General features: G+C 39.9%; 1 long non-coding RNA gene across 1 annotated transcript; it reads left to right on the top strand.

The window, feature by feature from the left end:
• Nucleotides 1-233: 233 nt before the first annotated feature.
• LOC143690159 (uncharacterized) lies at nucleotides 234-4217 on the top strand. The gene is made up of 3 exons (XR_013179014.1): nucleotides 234-258; nucleotides 3238-3298; nucleotides 4189-4217. It is a non-coding gene; the product is annotated as an uncharacterized LOC143690159 (long non-coding RNA).
• Nucleotides 4218-5955: the final 1738 nt, after the last annotated feature.

Raw genomic sequence — 5955 nt, forward strand, 5'->3', positions numbered from 1 at the left:
GGTTCCACAGAAGGCGAGGGGTGGGGTTGCCGTATGATCCTGAAACCCTGTTACTCTGTATATACCTGGAGAACTGAGTGTGGGGACAGGAATGGACATTTGCATACCGGTGTCTATGGCGGCAGTGTTTATGACCCACAATGGATGGAGATGACCTAAGAGTACAACAATTGAGAAATGGAAGGGAAAACTATTGTATACATACAGTGGACCACTGAGCAAGCGCAGGAAGGAATGAAGTATAAGGCATGCAACTAGGTGAATGAAACTTAAGGACTGTATGTTGAATGAAATATCAGAAACAAAAAGATGAATATTATCATGCCTCACTCATATGGACTAACTACATTGAAAAAATACTCAATGAAGTGAAGGCAAGAGCATGGGTTATCAGGTTGGCCTATTGTTTAGGGTCCTAGACTGCAAGCTCTTACAGCAGTCACATCTATTCAGGAATTGTAACTGGTATTTCTAAGTTCTGACATACTGAGCTGTTTGTATATGATGTGGTTGTTCTCAGAACCTTTGGGTATTTATGTGACACCTGTGACTCAGAGTTAGAGCTCTGAAGCTATGAAAGTCAGCAGTACCCCATACAGGAACTGTTCAAAAAGTTGGAAAAGGGATCAGTCTTCAACTACAGATACAAATGAAGTTGATCTGGATAGGACTGGAGTAGATCAGAATACAGAGTAAAGGATGACATCGTCCATAGTTTAAAACTTCAACTGCTGTTTGAGACCAAAGGGAGAAATGCTTATTTGGGGTAGAATTTATATTTTCGTGGTAGCACATTACCTGATTTAACTTGTATGGCCAGTTTAATTGAAAACCATAGTTACATGGAATCTTGAATAAAATGTAAGAACCTGTTGTTTTGTCCAGGTTAGTGTGATGCCCTGGTGTGTCCCAGAATAATTTGTGTAATGAATAAAAAAGTATTGGCAAAGTCCCCTTTGGGGACTGGGGAGAAAGGAGGAAATATTAAACTTCCCCATTTGGAGAATTCCTCATATTCTCGCAAGCAGTGGGGACAGCCAAATCAATTGGCTGAACCCTCGATCTTGGGGTTCCCCCTATGAAACTTATTCCTACAAAGGAGAGGTTAAGTTTACTAATTATTCCTAAGAGTCAGACCAGAGACTATCTTTTGTTATTCAGTTGTGGCCTCTCTCTCTAAGCCAATTCGGCAGGTGAACTCACTGCCCTCCCCCCCTACATGGGACATGGCTTCCAGGGGTGTAAATCTCCCCGACAAAACTCCCGGGATGAGCAGGGTCCCGTCATTATGGGATTGAGAAAGCCTCTTGACCAAAAGCAGAAAGAGAGAAATGAGACAAAATAAAGTTTCAGTGGCCTAGAGATTGCAAACAGAGTTGAGAGGATATCCTGGAGGTTATTCTTAGGCATTATATAGATATCCCTTTTTAGTTTATGGTGTATTGGGGTGGCTGGAGGGACTTACTTGAAACTGTTGAGCTGTGTTCCAGTAGCCTTGATTCTTGAAGACTATTATATAGGTTTTGCAATGTGACTGTGTGATTGTGAAAACCTGTATCTGATGCTCCTTTTATCCAGGGTATGGATGGATGAGGAAAAACCTATGGATAAAAAATAAATAAATAATAGGGGGATAAGATGGAAATACTGGTGGTCAATGAGAGGGAAGGGTAGGGGTATGGGATTTATAAGCTTTTTCTTTTTATTTCTTTTTCTGGAGTGATATAAATGTTTTTAAAATGATCGTGGTGCTGAATACACAAGTATGTGATGATATTGTGAGCCACTGATTGTACACCATGTATGGACTGTATAGGTGTGAAGATTTGTCAATAAATATATATATTTTTAAATGTTCCTTTTCTGTAATAGTTTAAAAGGTGCACATGTAACAAGCCCTGTGAATGCTCTAGGACAGTTGTTCCCTGGACCAGCAGCAAGGACCCTTGGAACTTGTTAGAAATTCAGACTCAATCAGAAATCCTGGCAGAAGGGCCCAGCAAGCTGTGTTTTAATAAGCCCTCCTCCAGGTGATTCTTGTATAGGCTATTGGTTGAGAATCCTTTTTTAAGCCACTTCAGGAACAATTCGAAATCATTAGAGTCATTAGCTGTGGTTTGAGCTCTGAGGAATAAGAAAAAAACCACAATCAAATGGGAAATTATCCTAATAAGTTTCAAAATTGTCAAAGCAGAGATCTCAAAGCTTATCTCACAAGTACCTTCTAATGGATGGATTTATATTGCTTTTCTTAAGTCACAGGTGAATTGACATTTTTGTTACCACCAGTCCATTTTCAAAGTTATTGATAAGCCATATAATTTTGAATCCCCCACCTTGCTTGTGAAATGGCCCATCCCTGTTTCCCTCCCTCCATCCCTTGCTCCCTTCATTCTTCCCTGGAGCGGGAGGGTGGGATCAGCCCCACCAGACCATATGAATTAGGACAGGTGTGATTAAGGTCCCAGTACTTTATTGAGCAAACAACATATGTCCCTTACAAGTAAGGTGATTCCTCTAAGATCAAGACTTTGGAGGGCAAAGTGGGCACACAGCTGTAAATGTCCTTCTTTCCCACTATGTAGAGATATTGCCCAAGAAAGAAACCAATGCTCAGAAAAAAAAGAGAGATACAGAGGGAGACAGAGACCTGACAGCATTGACTTCCTGGAGTCAGCCATGGCCATGTATAAAGCCAAATTAGCCCAAGGCCTTCCCAGTTACATAAACCAAAAAATTCCCTTATCCCTTGAGTTTGTTTCCATTGGGTTTCTATTTGGTGGGACCAAAAGGCCCTGACTAATGCGATCTCTAAGTAGTGCTCACATCTGTAAGAATCACAGATGTTCTAATACCTTCACAGGGAGGCACAAACCAAAGAGCTCCCTGGACTGGTAATCAAGACGTTGGACATAAGGTTTGGCATCACCTACTGCAGGAGAACTTAGGCAGGTCATTTAACCCTTCTGAGCTTTCTTTTACTTAAACGTAAAGGAAGACAATGGCCTAGTTTCTATTAAAAAACCAACTATTTTGGAATTGATAAGGCCCTCAAGAGATAGTCACTTGATCATCTAGTCTGCTGGCAGCTGGGAAGGCTTGTACTCACCACAATACCATGTCACTGGACTTTCTGAAGATCCATTTAATTCATTTTATCTCTATACAGTATATCTATGAGAATGGGTTTGATCGTAACTCAAATGCTTTTTAATTTTTTTAATGTTATTTTTTAAGTTATTTTTAAGTTTTCTGATCGCACAGCAAGAAGTCCAGAGAAAAGGTGATTCCACTGTCGGTAAGTCCAGAAATTAACAGCATCATTAAAAACTTCCCAGTTCTTTCCGTGTTTCTATTGCCATTCTCAGCATGTTGACTTTGATCCCCGGGTTCATTTCCTTATGGTCACAAAGATAGTGCCAGGACTTCACTCACCAGTCCAAAAACCACACGCAGTAAAAAGCTCTTCTTGTGCCCCTTTTAAAGAATGAGAAAAAAGCTTTTCCAGAGGGCTCCTGGAAAATTTGCCCTCCTCTCCCAATGGCCAGGACCATTCATGGGTGGGGAAAATGGAATTACCAAAGGAGCGTAAACTACTCCACTTTGATGAACATATGATACTATTTATCTCAGAGAAGTTGAAATGTTTAAAATATATATACACCTTAGAATTATTAATATAGAGTAATTATTATTTGCCTCCTTGGGGAATGGGGAGAGAGCCTGAGGGAGACCCTGGACTGCATGAGACATTTCTATGGGCTTATATCACTTTTATCCAGAGTCTATTGGGCAGAAATAGAGGAATCTGGGAAATGTAGCCTAGCTGTGTGCTCTGAAGGAAGAGGCAACGTGTCAACCTCTGCCACAGGCAGTTATGTAGCAATTTAAACTTTGCCCGTAGCCACTTCATACCTGACCCACATCAGGGCTCTCTTAGCAAGAGAGGAAGTGTGCTTAGCTGTAGGTTAACAGACCCAGAATTTACAGGTACACACAATTGTGAAGGACAAGCTTTGAAGTATCTACTTCTCCATGATCTGCACATGTAAAAATTGGCCTTTGTGAAGCACAACTTCCCAGCCTGTAAGTGTGTGGGGTCTGAATACAGTGACTTCCTTACAAAGAGTGTAGTATGGGGAGAAAATGGTAATTTCATAGCGGATAAACCTAACAAACATTACCTAGCCAGGTGATCAAGGTGAGCATCAATCGTGCTAAAGTCATGTTGATAGTATGTGCTCTTGATATGATGTATCAAGACCGCATTGTACTTCTGCAGTCTTCATCCCCAATTCCATAATTCCAATATCATCATGAGAAAACATCAGACAAACTCCAATTGAGAGCATTTTCACCTGAACAGTACCCCTCAGAACTGTCAAGGTATGGATTTTAAACACGGATTTTACTTAATAATAATGTATTGATATCAGTTAACTTATTGGGACAAATCTATCATACTAATGTAAGATGTTAGTAATAAGGGAAATTGGGCATGGTCTAGGTATGGGAACTCTCTACCACCTTCACAATTCTATAAATCTGAAAGTTCTAAAATAAAAAGCTTAGTTTTTTTAAATTGGCCTATGCTTAAGCCTGAATGAAGCAAAGCATGCTCCTTTTTGTTGTTGAAAAATATCTTTGTTCTGAAATTGCTGCCGCCAAATGTGGGGAGCATGTGTCCATGCAGACAACTTGTCTGATATAATTTGAGATGGAATTATTTCCTTTTTCAGTAGAGGTATGGGATCATTGAATCTGCAGCAAGCAACGAAATTGAGTTATCAAAATGCTATCTCATACTGCATGCTGCGATAGCTTACAGAATGTAACTTCTAATGCTGTAAATGGTAACTGCATGTTGCCCTTCCCAACTCAGAGCAGCAAGCACATGAACTGCAAATATTGTTGGCATTGTTCTTAAGAGCCTTGCATATGAAAAGATGGATTGCAGACAGCCAAGTAACTGGCTGGAGCATTCATTACACAAAAAGAGCACTGTAAGAATCACCCCCCATTCCTCAACTCCACTCCACACCCTCTCTTACAACACAACACCCGCCCACACACCCACACACACACTCCTGACTAATCAGGAGACGCTGGTCAAAAAGATTTAATCATATCTGAAGGTGACATGTCCTGAAACTGGTGATGACAGTTAAAAAGAATACACATCTCAATCTTAAAGCAAAATTCTATATAACTTCTGAAGAGTATCAATTCTCTCTATATATATATATAAATAGCACAGCTGTAAAGGTTGAAGTACAGCAAATAAATCAACTGAACCACCCTAACAGAGCAGATGATAAGGAAGGGGTAAACTTGGCACAGATATGTTTCATGCCAGAGGGGTATTGATTTAAAATATCACCTGGAGCTTATAGGATGGAATCCAGAGAACCAAGAAAGAATGGATGCATAGACAAGAAGGAACTCTGACTGATGTGGTCTTAAAAGAATTCTTTTGCTAGCAGCATACACTGGTTAACTGAGTTATTATGTTCCGGGGGGTTGTATATCCAAAACACAATCCGTTGTTTCCTACTTGATCTATAGGTTAATCTCGGTGGTTAGAGGGAGCAGGGATGTGACACGTTATGGATGGGCTCAATCTGAAGCAGGACATTTTGTCCCCAACATTTGCCATTTGTTCTTTGGTCCTGCAGCAGCAAAGACCTTTAGTGAACATAAGTTTATCAAAAAATTGGATTAATATAACAGCAATTCCAGACTATTTAAAGGCATTTCTCCCAGTTTTTCTAATTATTAACTAAGAAGCACTGGTCTTAATCCAATTCCTAATGGATATTATTAGAAAAAATTAAAATTGTCAACAGCTAAAATAATGCGGGGTAAGATTTAGATGTACAAAATTTGCCCCCCACACACATACTCACAATAGCAAAAACTAGAATCCATAGAATCATTAGGAACAAAAAGCTAATC

The sequence above is a fragment of the Tamandua tetradactyla genome, chromosome 7 (assembly GCF_023851605.1).
Source record: "Tamandua tetradactyla isolate mTamTet1 chromosome 7, mTamTet1.pri, whole genome shotgun sequence".
Taxonomy (NCBI): domain Eukaryota; kingdom Metazoa; phylum Chordata; class Mammalia; order Pilosa; family Myrmecophagidae; genus Tamandua; species Tamandua tetradactyla.